Source organism: Cetorhinus maximus, chromosome 2, assembly GCF_964194155.1.
Source record: "Cetorhinus maximus chromosome 2, sCetMax3.hap1.1, whole genome shotgun sequence".
Taxonomy (NCBI): Eukaryota; Metazoa; Chordata; class Chondrichthyes; order Lamniformes; family Cetorhinidae; genus Cetorhinus; species Cetorhinus maximus.
In genome coordinates, this window is record NC_135880.1 from 224243663 (window position 1) to 224258665 (window position 15003).

The 15003-nt window shown below is 43.8% G+C and overlaps 1 protein-coding gene across 1 annotated transcript in view; it reads left to right on the top strand.

The window, feature by feature from the left end:
* The first annotated feature begins 7576 nt into the window (after positions 1-7576).
* ten1 (TEN1 subunit of CST complex) overlaps positions 7577-15003 on the top strand; it is a 131367-nt gene continuing 123940 nt past the window's right edge. The window contains exon 1 of the mRNA XM_078533170.1: positions 7577-7656. The gene's annotated coding sequence lies outside the window, so the exon portion shown is untranslated. The remainder of the gene's footprint in view (positions 7657-15003) is intronic.

Here is a 15003-nt window from a genome sequence, read left to right on the forward strand (position 1 = left end):
TTAAGTGCTTAGTCACTCTGTCCTTACTTATAGATTCCAATAACTTCTCCACAACAGATATTAGACTAACAGATCTATAATTTCCTGGCTTCTCTTCCACATTTCTTAAATAATTTAGTTAATTTTGCAATTTTCCAAACTAAAGAGGTAATTCCTGATTTGAGAGAGCTTTGGAAGTTATAGTTAAAGCACGTGCGATTTCATCACCTACTTCTTTTAACATCCTGAGGTGCAAACCATCAAATCCTGGTGACCTGTCAGTCTTTAGTGCCATTTTATTTTCTAAGATTTTTTTCTTGCTTATGTCAATCTTAGTGAGTTCCAGTCCTTAATTCATTTATTAATTTCCCTGGAATGTTAGGTATATTATTATCTTCCTCTACGATGAAGATTGACACAAAGTAATTATTCAACAAGTCTGCCGTTTCCTTGTTTTCGTTTGTGATTATTACCCACACCTGTTTTTAGAGAGCTCATAGTATCCTTGACTATCCTTTTCTTCCAATATAACTGTAAAAAACTTACCGTGCTAATCTTAAATATCCCTTACAAATTTGTTCTCATATTCCAAGGTCAGATCTCTGGTAACACATTCATGTGACTCTAACTTACATGAACAACCTGATTTCGAAACTCAATACAACAGGGTTAAATTTGAAAGCGATACCAAACAAAATGAAGAGAAAGATCTGGATATCTATGGCACCTTTCATGACCTCGGGATGTCCTAAGTGCTTCACAACCAAATAATTATTTTTGAAGAGTAGCCACTGTTGTATTGTAGGAAACATGGCAACCAATTTGTGCACAGCAAGCTCCCACAAATAGCAATGAAATAATGGCCAGGTAATCTGTTTTTTAGTGATATTTAGTTGAGGGATAATTATTGGCCCAAGTCACCAGGAAGATCTCCTCTGCTGTTCTTCACTTGAGAGGGCAGATAGATTAGGTTAAGATTATGACTTTTAAAATATGAGTGCAATTTTTTTTTCACCTCAATGAATCAGTTACCGAAATAAATTTTATCAGTAACAATCAACATAACTCACTCTGATCTCATCTCGCACCCCCTCCCCTCCACCCATCCTGTCCCTGTTATAGCTCTAGCCAAGAGGTCACAACCCTACCACACACAGGTGCCCTTATCTCCTCGTTGCCCTTGTCTGGAGCTGAGAGCATCTGAGACAGTTAACAAAACCTCGCTGTCTGGTTCACTGAAGCGTCACTCACAGAGGCAGTAAACTCCCGCAGAGCAGTGCGGGATATCATACAGCTGAGATGCCGGAGGCTACATTGCTTTAATTTTTTTTAAAAATGCACATAATAAAAAAGACAGATTTTAATGTGCAAATCCAATCAGCAGAAATTATAATTCTCGATCGTTCGGCAGGCAGAGCTAGTGCTCACAATCAATGTCACAGGTAAAATATGGCTGTGTGTCTGTTTGTCTGCCTGTTACACCCAGAACCACTTCAGAGACAGGACCAGCCAGTCAAGGGTTTAAATATTCATCGTGATTTATTACAAGCATTTGCAATCATTCTTCGGCAGGGTGTTGTCTACTAGTAGAATGCCACACCGAAGGAAATCTGAATGTCTGAAGCACTTAAGAGGTCAGGGCCACTGAGGGCAAGATTCCCTGGAACAAATTCTAAACCAATTAAAGTCGCCTTTGTCTGTCTCCTAAGATGAACTGGAGCAAGTTATGTAAAGGCTTGTTTAGAAAGGCTAAGCATTTACAAATCCCTTTAATAAGCAGTGTTAAATATTTAATAGCATTAACTAGGTGGGACAAGAAGGGGGAGGGGTGGAACTGCTGCGGTTGTTGAGGGTTTCTGGAAATATTCAGCCTTTTGCACTCTCCCCTTGTGAATTTCGTAGAAAATTACTAGTGACAGATAAGACTGGCACAGCATCAAATGTAAATGCTCGCAAAATACCACTTAGTGAAGTTAAGCAATGTTAATCTTCCTACATTTAAGTTTTACAACTGTACAGGAAGTCAGAAAAGGCCACCATCTGGAGGTCAATTGAAAATTTCAAAACTAAGATTGATAGATTTTTGTTAGGCAAGGTCTTACGAGATATGCTCTAATTGAATTTTATCACTGAGGATGTCTGAGTACGTGCTGGTGCCAATTACTCATTCTTTGACATACACATTCTATATATCTGCCTCACTTTCTCTAATTTCTTACATGATTGTGATTTACATTTTGCAAAGTCATACAAAGATTTCTGACATGAACCCTCTGTGCACTGACTTCATTTGTCTCTTTATTTCTCTTCTCTCGCACCCCTCCCTCCCCATTTGTCCCCTTCTCTCCTCAAGTCAGTTGTGGTTCATTGGGTTGTGCTCTTGCCTTTGAGTCTAAAGGCCGTAGGTTGAAGTCACTCTGGATGCTTGAGAATAAAACCTAGGCTGACACTCCCAGTGCCAGTGCTGCACTGTTGGAAGTGCCAATTTTTGGATGGGATGTTAAATCAAGGTCCCATCTGCCCTCTCAGGTGGATGTAGAAGATCCCATTTTTAAAGAACATCAGGGGAGATCTTCCAAGTGCCCCGACAAATATTTACCCTGAACCAACATCACTAAAACGGATAATCTGGTCATTTATCATACTGCTGTTTGTGGGAGTTTGTGGTGTGCAAATTGGTTGCTGTGCTTCCTACATTACAACAGTAACTGCACCTCAAAAGAACTTCCTTGCCTGTTAAGTGCTTTGGGACATCCCAAGGTCATGAAAGGCACTGAAGAAATACAAGTCTTTCTTTTAAAAATAAAAGAATTCTAGGCTTTAATTTCTTGCATGGAGCTGAATACTGCAGGAAAAACTGCCAAGAGGACAGATCTCTGTGACATTCCTACCTAACTTCAAAGATAATCGAGCACAAAACTCCAACCTAACATTACTCAACCTCAAACAAATGTGTTCCACAAATGGTATTTCTTGTCTTCAATACAGGACTGGTGCCAGAGTTCCAGAAAATATTTAATTATTCTGGTCAATACCTGTCCTTCAACAACAATAACGAACAGGTTCTTTTTGAAGTTAACCAACATGGAGTTATGTGGCTTTGCTGAGACTCCATTTCACATATTGACCATTCTGTTGCTTAAGCACTTCTTTTACTCTCTAGTCCTGTTTGAGATTTGTATTCCTGTCCTCTAAGCTTGAAGAACAATTTAATTTAAGGAACTTGGTTATATCTCTTTCATCCCTGATCTTCTTTTATTCTTGAGATGTGCATGATCGGCAAGACAGTATTTATTAGGAACATTGGAACAGGAGTAGGGCATTCAACCCTTCAAGCCTGTTCTTCCATTCAATTAGAGAATATTTCATAAGACCTTGCCGAACAAAAATCTATCAATCTCAGTTTTGAAATTGACCTTCAGCCTCAACAGCTTTTTATGGGAGACTCCAGATTTCCACCATCCTCTGTGTGAAGAAGTGCTTCCTGACATCATTCCTGAATGGCCTAGCTCTAACTTTAAGGTTATGCCTTCTTATTCTGGACTCCCCCACCAGAGGAAATAGTTATTCTCCAGCTTTTTCTTTTATTCATTCATGGGATGTGGGTGTCGCTGGGTAGGCCAACATTTATTGTCCATCCCTAATTGCCCTCGAGAAGGTGGTGGTGAGCTGCCTTCTTGAACCACTGTAGTCCATGTGATGTAGGTACACCCACAGATATATTAGGGAGGGAGTTCCAGGATTTTGACCCAGCGACAGTGAAGGAACAGCGATATATTTCCAAGTCGTTTACCCTATCAAATCTCTTAATCATCTAAATGTCTGAATTGAATCACCCATTAATCTTCAATACTCAAGGAAATAGTATATGCCTAGTATATGCAACCCATCCTCGTGATTTAACATTTCAGCCCAACCCAATCTTGAGAGTCAGTCACTAAGGCCCAGATTTTTGCTCCCAGGTCAGGTGCACAGAGAAGGGGGAATTCCCAGCTCCACAAATCCAACCTTTAAAAATGGCTGTCCAACCTTCCAAATTTTGGTCCAGGAATGCGGATTATAATAGGTGAGCTTGGCACAGGCTTGGCGAGGCCTATTTGAGAGGCTGGCCGTCAATTGTCAAGTCCCTGTGCCTCAGAGGAGATGTCATTGCCCTGTCAGGTGAGTGTCAAAGCTGTAAATATTGTCCAGCTGTTAACTGACCCTGGAAAGGATGGTTCATCATGGGCTTTCCCTATGGGAGAATTGTCCTTGTCGCTGCCTAATCAAAATGTACTCTACAGAACCACTGAAAGCATGGAGTAGATTCTTAAGGCACAGCCATGAAGATGCCATCGTCTTGCCGCCATTACCTGGTACAGATATTATGCAGTCATGTAAGACTCAGTGGGTGGGTGAATAATGAACAATGGCATGCTCATTATCCCATCCACTTGCCCTCTTGCCATCCATCTATCAGGATGCACCCACACTGTTGACCCTTGACCAGGTCCCTCACAGCTGCACACTGCGACAGCGTAACAGTGCAACTAGGAGGGGGAGAAACCAGTCGGGCTGTCAGCGGTCACGGAGCACAGCATGCTAACTTGGGGTCACAGTCGCAACATACATGGCACCAAGCATTTACGCTGAGTCATTTTCCTCACCAAACCTTATCAGTAATCACTGATGATATGGCGAAAATGGTTAGTGCATGTAAGCACACATAAGTGAATGAGAGCAGTGTAATCTGAATGATTCACAACCCTTTTCGACTTACATTCTTATTCACAGAATGTCACACGAAGGAAATGCGGGGAAAGGGATGGGTCCAGCTGGCCTATGCTTTTCTAACCAGGACCTTTAAGTCTTGATGGGAGAGGTCCTCTACCCTGTTGGGGACCTAATGCTCCTGGAGCAATCAAGAAGGCCTAGATTCAAATTGCGACTGTGGTGAGCACAGCAGGAGACCATCAACACTCATGGATTCAGTGCAGGAAAAAATTTAATGACCTGCTGTGTTCTGGCAAGGTAAGTAGTTTGGCCCATTCACACAGAGCTCCAAGGGATAGGTCATTTCTGCATGCTGTATGTGCAAGACATGGCACATACCTGTTTCAGCTTTAGGCTTGTATGTATATTTAGCTCATGTTGGTCCACACAGAACAGAAGGAAGGAGCACTGCATGCACAGATGCAGTGAAGAGCAATATCACTCCATGCACTATATATCAGGCTACCATAAATTCATGTCATTGCAGGCCAAAAGGGTGAAGAATGCCACAGAAATGACCCAGACTGGGGGTGAGTCAGCCTGGCTTAGACGCATCCATCCTATTGAACAGATGGCCATAGAGATTGCCAGGGTGCCTGAACAGCTGTCTGTTGGTGATGGTGATAAAGGCGGTATTGAAATCCCCTTGGCACTTGGTGGGGATCATGATGTCAGTTCACTGAGCACAATGGAATGTTAGCATGAGAGGAAGTGGAACCATTGAGCTGCGTCATATGGGCAGCACAAGCATGGTTAAGGCAATGGTGTGCATCAGAGAGTGCTTTCACAAGGGCCGTCTCTAAATAACTCTTTATGTGTATTACACAGATGCCAGCTTTGCTCCCTCACCCACTGGGCCAGATCATCCCTTCGTATCAAGAGAAGAGAAATTTGTCCGAGGAGGCAGTGTCATATGCTACTAGCCCACACACTGCCAACTCAGATGCATGCACGTGGGAGGGATGTAGCGCACATGTAGAGTCGGTGGTGTAAGGTGAAAGTCACTACATCAGCGTGCGGGAGGAGGTGTTAATGTTAGAGACATCTGCGCACAGTCCCCATTCCCGCCCCCGGAGGAGAGAGTAAAGTCATGATGATGCTCCACTGGGCATGAACGTGAAACTCAGGAGTCACCTTTTGGGGCACAGTATTTAGATAGTCAGCAGCAGTTGTGTGGATATCTGGCAGATTTCCCTGAGGCACTGGGAGCTCTTGGGACTAATGAAGGAGTCCATCACTGTCATTAACTTCACATTATCCCGGGGGCTCAACCTCATGAGCTCTGACTATGAGATATTGGCCAAACTCATGGATAGACACATGCAGCAACATTTGGAGTGGATTCAACAGCAGTGCCTCAGCCAGGAAAGGGTGCAAACCTCACTCAGTAGTCTGGATCAGTCCTCTCAGAGTATGAGCACTGATATCTATGGAATACACGAGGAACTGTGTACCCTGAACAGGACAATTGTGCTGTTGGCATAGTGGTTGCTGGAATGTACGACTGCTGCACACCAGCAGCCAGCCCTATCAACCCTACCTGAAGGCCAACCCAGGGCTGCGCAGGTCACTAAGCAGGGTGAAGGTCACAAGAGCTCCTCAGCATCATCTTCCTCCACCACCCCAGCCCCTCTGCCAGAGCCTTTGTCTGCTGCACGTGTGCCAGTGACCATGGTTGCCCATGCAGAGATGCAGGGGCGGCAGTCTGAAGTAGGTCCCCAAAGGTGCCTGCATGATGAGGCAGCCCACGATGCTCCTCATTGCTGTTTAAACAGAGGAGTGAGCAGATTGCCTTCACCTCCTCCATGGAAACACTTTGTATGAGTGTGCAAGAATGATGGGTGCTGTCTTGCCTCCAGCACTAATGGGTTCACCATGGTTAACACTTCTCAAATTGCATATAGCACATTTGAACATTTCTTTAATATATTTATTTACACTTGTACATGACTCGGTGTGTGTTTGTACACTGAATGGTAACATTATGAAGGCAGTTCTTACTAGTAATAATGAGGGCATAATGCTGAGGTCCACCTCAACATGTGGTCAGCAGGATCAAGGTCATTGGCTGGTTTGTGAGACTTTGGAGGACTTCTTCCTTCTCTGCTGTATCACATAAAATTCCAGAAGTTAAAAGCTCAAGCACTGCTCCCTGTGTCTTTTATTGTCCATCCACACTTGACTTTAAGGGAGGCTCAATGATCGGACTCCACGAACAGATGCTAGGCAGCAGGTGCATCTCAGGCATGAGTGCTGGGTGCAAAGTATTCAGCTGCACTGCAATGTTATACATTGGCCTAGGTGTAGGCATCACAGTTCAAGTGGCTGTGTATCATGCAGGTAATATTGGTTGTCTGCTGTGCCAATTACTTTGGCTGTATTTGCATTCCAGGTATCACAGGATGTGCTTTGTGCAGTAAGCAGAGATAGATGGAAGCCAGGAATGTTGCGTGTGGCGCCCACATTAGAAACTGGATTATTGGCCAGAATGGATGATGCGCAAGTTCTTTCAAAGGGCTGTTGTTGCAGAGTTATGGGCTCCTCATGCGCGAGATGCCATACCTCCACGTATGCTACAACATACAATCAGATCAGCATGCATAGGAGTTAACGACTGACATCTTGTCACTCTCAGCATTGTGGACATGGTTTGATCATGGACAATATGGCAGCATGAGCCCCTCATTTACAGTCATTGGCATTCATGTGAGTGGGCCAGGTTGTGAATGACTTATTACCATGTGTGTTTGCAATATGATGAGTCCCATGGTTATGATGGTGTGGGTACCAGCTATATGAATATGACTGAGTCCAACTCATTGATATTTATTCTCTATAATAATAAAAACAAAAACAGAATTACCTGGAAAAACTCAGCAGGTCTGGCAGCATCGGCGGAGAAGAAAAGAGTTGACGTTTCGAGTCCTCATTTGGACTCAGTCATATTCATATAGCTGGTACCCACACCATCGTAACCATGGGACTCATCATATTGCAAACACACATGGTAATAAGTCATTCACAACCTGGCCCACTCACATGAATGCCAATGACTATAAATGAGGGGCTCATGCTGCCATATTGTCCATGATCAAACCATGTCCACAATGCTGAGAGTGACAAGATGTCAGTCGTTAACTCCTCCTTGCAGGAGGGGCAGTCTCTTGAGTAATTGTGGAGTCAAGATACAAGGTTCTTTAGATATAAGTATGTCACCAGGGGCTGGCTGATGGCCATTGTGATAATGGGAGCACCTTATAAGAATCTATTTTGCATAAGGACCCATCTGGTGATGATACCCTCCTGCACAGAGTCAGCCCTGGCTACCAGGCCACGCCTCCCAGCTGCTCTGCCATTGGCGGCCTCCTCATCCTCATCTGTTCCAGAATCTTCCGAATGGACAGGGGCTTCCTCCTTCTTCTCATCTTCCTCCTTCTCAGAGGTTGGAGCTCATCCCATGGCCTCATCGTCATCAATTTGTAGGACCCTTTGCTATGCAATATTGTGCAGCATGCAGCACACCTCTACTATTCTTGATACCCTTGCTGGAGCATATTGCAGAGATACAGCTGAGTGATTGAGGGACTAAAAGCACATCTTTAAAATGCCAATTGCCTACTCGATGGTACTCCTGGTGATGACATGGCTGCTGTTGTAGCTGCATTCTGTCTCCATTTGTGGGCTCCTAAAAAGGGGGTCATTCTCCAAATTCTAAAGTGGTAGCCCTTGTCTCCTAGAAGTCAACCACGGATCTGTGTTGGCGGCTGAAATAGTTGAGGGAGTTGTGAGCTCCTTAGTCTGAAGGAGTCATGGCAGCTTCCAGGGAACCTTTCACACGCATGAAGGAAGACCTTGTTGTGGTCACAAACCACTTGAACATTGATTGAGTGGAAGAACCTCAGGTTGACAAAGGTGTCCACAAAGTTGAGTTGGGGCCTTTATGGCAACATGGATGCAATGAATAACACCTTGCACCTGAGGGAAGCCTGCTAATCAAGCAAAGGCAGTGGCTCTGTGAGATGCCGAATATATGGGGAAATTAATGTGATCCCCCCCCATAAGCAAACAGGGCATTAGCTATAGCCTTAATGCAGCTACGTGCCGCTGACTGTGATATATCAGACAGATTCCCTGATGATTCTTGGAAAGTTCCTGAGGCGTAGAAGTTGAGAGTGGCAGTTACCTTCACAGCCACTGGCAGGGCATGGGGGTCAATGGATTGTGGCTCGAATTGCTGCCGAACCCTGTGACATATGTCTATCAACCACTCCAGTCGTCTTTGGTGCTGGTTCTCCATCAAATTGTGGTAGGATGTCGGATGTCTGTACACCCTTCCCACAGGGTAGTATCTGATTGTCCTGCCTCTTCTCCTCCTCCTTCATGGTGCATGGGCAGCAGCCTCTTCCTCCTGACCTTTTGTCCTACATCTTGCCTTCTGCTGCTCACGGTGACTGGTTTCTATGGCCTCTATGTATGAGGGTTCCATGCCCATCTTCTACGTCCTTTCACATGAAGTGCTATGCAACCTTCTCCAGCGCAAAGTTCTTCCTGACAATTGGATGCACAAGTCAGTTGGGGCAAAAATAAATGCCCTGTGAGACCAGGAGTCCCACCCTCCTGCTCCCTTGGGTTAATGCAAGACAGTTGGAATTTATTTTGTGCTACTTCTGAGGCTGTGAATAAAATTTGAAAGCAAATTCAACCTCTCCAAAAAAAATTACGCCAAGTTCAGACCTGCTCTTACCAGGTCTAATTTGCCAGCTTCACGTTCCACACTCCTAGGCTACCAAAATATGTCTAGAGTGGAGGCAGCTAATGATTCAAATAGCCAGCTGCCTCCACAAAATGCGCATGCGCAAAATACCCATTCCCGCCTCCATGAAAATGGGAGGTGCCGTATTTGGGGGCAGGATTTATGATTAGTGGGCAGTTCCGCCATGTTCACAACGACAGAGAGGTTCTCTGTCATGGTGAAAATCTGAGCCTAAGTGTAGATTTGGGTCATGTTTAGGTCACATTCAGTTAGGGGTGGCAGGTTCCCTTCCCTGAATTAGATTTTGAATTAGTTGGGTAGAAAATAGATAGAAAAACAATCCAGCAGTTTTCGAGGTCAGGTTACTAGATTTATGTTAAAGACCTGGGTCATGTTTCTTCATAAGTTTTCCTTTTCCTGTGAGGTCAAGTTCAGTTCTTTAAATCTATCCTTCTAACTTGAGCAACAACCCTTTGAACCACCCTTACTGCTCTTCTCCTGGGCCTCTCCAGATCACGAATGTCCTTTTAAAAGTGTTAGAAATGCCCAGAAATCCGGAATGCACTATCTGAAAAGGCTGTGGAATTCAATTCAATAGCAATTTTAAAAAGAGGACAGAATAAATCCTTGAAAATGAAAACTTTGCAGAGTTATGGGGAAAGAGCAGGGAGTGGGACTAATTGGATAGCTTTTTCAAAGAGCTGGCACAGGTAGGATGGGCTGAATCAGCTTCCTCCATGCTGTGATTCTATGAATTTCACAAGAATAAATATCCTGCTTCAGTTCAAAACGAAACATCCCTTGAGATGTAATTGATTATACACTTGGGATTGGTGATAACAGCTTCACACCATAAAATCATTGAATAATACAGCAAAGAAGAAGGCCATTCGGCTCATCATGTCAATGCCGGCTCTTTGAAAGAGCTAGCCAATTAGCTATGTTCCCATGTCCTTTCCTCGTAGCCCTGCAGTTTTTCCCATTCATTATTTATCCAATTTCCTTTTGAAAATGATGATTGAATCTCTAACATTCTAACATCATCCTTTCAGGCAGTGGATTCCAGGTCTCAGCAGCTTGCTGCGTAAAAAAATTGTTTCCATCTGTCGACTCTTTTTTTGCCATTTATTTTAAATCTGTGTCCTCTGGTTCCCAACCCACCTTCCGATGGAAACAGTTCCTTCTTATTTACTCTATCAAAACCCTTCATGACTTGAACATATCTTTTAAATTTCTCCTTATCCTTCTCTGCTCTGAGGAAAACAAACCCAGTTTCTTCAGTGTCTTAATGGGACCCGTCTTTCATCCCAAGTACCATTCTGGGAAAGCCCTTCTGCACTCTCTCCCACCTTTGCATCATTCCTAAAGTGCAGATACTTTGGGTAAATGGTGACGATCATATCCAATTCCTCTTTCTTTCCCTTCTGTTTTACTCAGCATTTGCCCCTAAGCAGCCCTCAAACTTGTGCAGATGAGCCAAGACTTTCCGATACTAATGCTGTTGGGAACTCATTCACCTTAAACTTGTTCCTAATAGAATTACAACTGGAAAAATCAGGCTGTAATGTCCACCAAGACATCGGATGTGATCTGAATGTGCCACACAGAATCACCAATAGCATTCACCCTTTTGATAAAATTTATTATTTATTTTATAAAATAAGCTTGAGTAGGCCATCCCTGCTGAGAAATAATGGGCCGGAATCTGCAGGAGTAGGCAGCCTTGTGCTATGTCCTATTGTTTTTTCCACCCTGCAGCTCACAAAAAATTGACCCTGTAACTTGGTGAAAGTACAACTGATAAGAGTGGTGAGGGCATCAGGACACTTGGGAGCTTGGTGAACAGTCTATCTCTTAACCAGTCAGAGTTAAAGACTGAGAAAGAAACAGAGGAACAATGGTAAAGGAAATTGGGGGAATTGGAGTCAAATCAGAAAGAGAAATAAAGAGAGGGAAAGAAAGGCTCGATTAAAAGAGAGACAAAAAGTAAGAAAAATATTTAACCTTAAATTCCTTAAATCTTTAAAAATAATTTATTACGTTCAGGAACGAGACTCAATAGTTTAAATTGTTCTATTTCTGCGCTGGAGAGCTTGAAATGGCATTGCATTAACAATGATCACAGCATTGCACTATTAAATACTAGCCATAACTTTCTGCAGAGAGTTTAAATCAAGTTTAATGTGCAAATCCAACAATATTTCTAAAAATAACAGGGAGGCTGAGGGCAACTTGCTGTTTGAGCAAACGGCAGAGTGGTGTAAATCAACCAACAGGTTCTGGGGATCCACAACTCTCAGAGTATCGCTTCTCCATCTGTACCTTCTGGCCAATTTGGGCAAAAGTAAAGGTGCTATGAGTTCACTGTTATTTTTCCAGAAGGATTTGGGCTATTAGTGGAATCACCACTTAAGGGAGGAACACTTGATTGTTCCCCTAGATCCACCTTTTTAAAAATTTACTCATTCATGGGATGTGGAAGTCGCTGGCTAGGCCAGCATTTATTGTCCATGCCTAACTGCCCTTGAGAAGGTGGTGGTGAGCCACCTTCTTGAACTGCTATGGTCCATGTGGTCTATCCACAGTGCTGTTTGGAAGGGAGTTCCAGGATTTTGGACCAGCGACAGTGAAGGAACGGCAGCTATATAGTTCCAAGTCAGTATAGCGTGTGAATTGCAGGAAAAATTGAAGGTGGTGGTGATCCCATGCATCTTCTTCCCTTGTCCTTCTAGGTGATAGAGGTCACTGGTTTGGAAGTTGCTGTTAAAGGAGTGTTGCTGAGGTGCTATGGTGCATCTTGTAGATGGTACACACTGCTGTAACTGTGTGTTGATGGTGGAAGAAGTGAATGTTTAAGAGGTGGATGGGCTGCCAATCAAGCGTGCTGCTTTGTCTTGGATGATAATGTGCTTCTTGAGTGTTGTTGAAGCTGCATTCATCCAGACAAGTGGAGAGTGTTTCATCACACTCCTGACTTGTACCTTGTAGCTGGTGGACAGACTTTGTGGAGGTGAATTACTCACCGCAGTTCCCAGCCTTTGGCCTGTTCTTGTTGCCACAGCATTTAGCTGGTCCACCTCAGTTTCTGGTCAACGGTAATGATATTGATAGAGGAGCATTGTGCGATGATATTGCCACTAAATGTCAAAGGGAAATGGCTGGATTCTCTCTAATTGGAGGTCATTGCATGGCACTTGTGTGGCACAAATATTACTTACCACTTATCAACCCAAGCCTGAATGTTGTCCAGGTCTTGCTGCATATGGGCAAAGACTGCTTCAGTATCTGAGGAGCTGTGAATGTTGCTGAACATTGTGCAATCATCAGCGAACATCCCCACTTCAGACCTTATGTTGGAGGGAAAGTCACTGATGAAGCAGTTGAAGATAGCTGGACCTAGGACACTACCCTGAGGAACTCCTGCAGTGATGACCTGGGATTGAGATGACTGACCTCCAACGACCACAGCCATCTTCCTTTGTGCTAGGTATTACTCCAACCAGTGGAGAGTCATCCCCCTTGATTTTCATTGATTCCAGTTTTCCTAGGGGTCTGCGCTGCCACACTCAGTCAAATGCTGCCTTGATGTCAAGGGCAGTCATTCTCACCTCACCGCTTGAGTTCAGCTCTTGTCTATGTTTGGATCAATGCTGTAATGAGGTCAGGAGCTGAGTGGCTCTGGTGTCCCATTATATAAACCTGTTTTTTGCTTCATCTACCAGTGTTCACTGGCCTGTGATTTGCCACATTAAGTTCCATCTGCCATCACTTGGCCAATCCAAATTTGATAATCTTCCTAAAAGTAGTTGTCTCCATATATTTCAGCAGCAGGGTGAACAGGAGGAGCCCAGGTCAGAGGTGGACAAAGCCTGTACTCATCAACAATCCCCAGACCTGAGCCTGAGCCACTGAACAGCATTTTCTGTCATTCATCGCCAAGCCAGTTTTCAATCCAGCTATTCATTCTGTGCTGCTTATCCTCTTTAAGAAATGGGACCATCATTAGGTTGACACCAGAGCTAAGAAGTTATGCTTATCAGGAAAGATTTAACAGGCTGTGGGTCTTTTCTCGTAGGAACAGGCAGAGGTCATTTAGCCCCTTGAGCCTGTTCTGTTATTTGATTAGATCATGGTTCATCTGTGACATAACTCCTTATACCAGCCTTTATTCCATAGCCTTTAATACCCTTGACTGACAAAAATCTACAGTATCACTCTTTGATTTAAAATTATTATTTCAGCTAGCATCTACTGCTTCTTGTGAGAGAGAGGTCCTTGCTCTACCACCCTTTTCTGAAGAAGTGTTTCCTAACTGCTCTCTGAGTGGTCTGGCTTTCATCTTAAGGTCTCCTTGCCCTAGACTCCCACCATCAGAAAAATATTTCTCCCAATCTACCCTATTTGTTCCCCTTAATATAATGTAAACTTCAATCAAATCACCCCTTAAACTTCTAAATACCAGCAAAAACAACTCTACGGGGAATTTGATAGAGGTCTTTAAGAGTATGCTGGGATTTGATAGGATAGATGTGAAGAATATGTCTCTACCTGTTGTGGGGGGTGGGAAGGAAAATGTAGGACTTGCTACCATAAGGAGTGGCTGAGGCAAATAGCACAGATGTATTTAAGGGGAAACTAGATAAACACATGAGGGAGAAGGAAATGGAGGATATGCTGCTAGGGTAAGAGGAAGAAGCTCGAATGAGGCTTGAGCCTTGAGACTAATACCAGGAATGGGCAGGCTGTTTTATGAGGAAAGGTTGGACAGGTTAGGCTTGTATCTGCTGGCATTTAGAAGAATAAGAGGCGACTTGATTCAAACCTTTAAGATCCTGAGGGGTCCTGACAGGGTGGATGTGGAGAAGATGTTTCCTCTTGTGGGAGAATCTAGAACTAGGGGTCACTGTTTAAAAATAAAGGGTCACTCATTTAAGACAAAGATGAGAAATTTTTTCTTTCAGACGGTCGTGAGTCTTTGGAACTCTCTTCCTCAAAAGGTGTTGGAAGCAGACTCTTTGAATATTTTTAAGGCAGAGCTGGACAGATTTTTGATTAACAAGGGGGTGAAAGATTATTGGGAGTTTTTTTATTCATTTACAGGATATGTGTGTCGCTGGCTAGGCCAGTACTTATTGCCCAACCCTAATTGCCCCTTGAGAAGGTGGTGGTGAGCTGTATTCTTGAACCGCTGCAGTCCATGTGGTGTAGGTACACCCATAGTGCTGTTAGGGAGGGAGTTCCAGGATTTTATCACAGTGACAGTGAAGGAATGGCGATATATTTCCAAGTCAGGATGGTGTGTGGCTTGGGGGGTAGCTTCCAGGTGGTGATGTTCCCATGTATCTGCTGCCCTTGTCCTTCTAGATGGTAGTGGTCATGGATTTGGAAGGTGCTGCCGAAGGAGCCTTGGTGAGTTTCTGCAGTGCATCTTGTAGATGGTACACACTGCTGCTGGAATGTGGGGTTGAGGTTACAATCAGATCAGCCATGACCTTATTGAATGGTGGAGCAGGCACAAG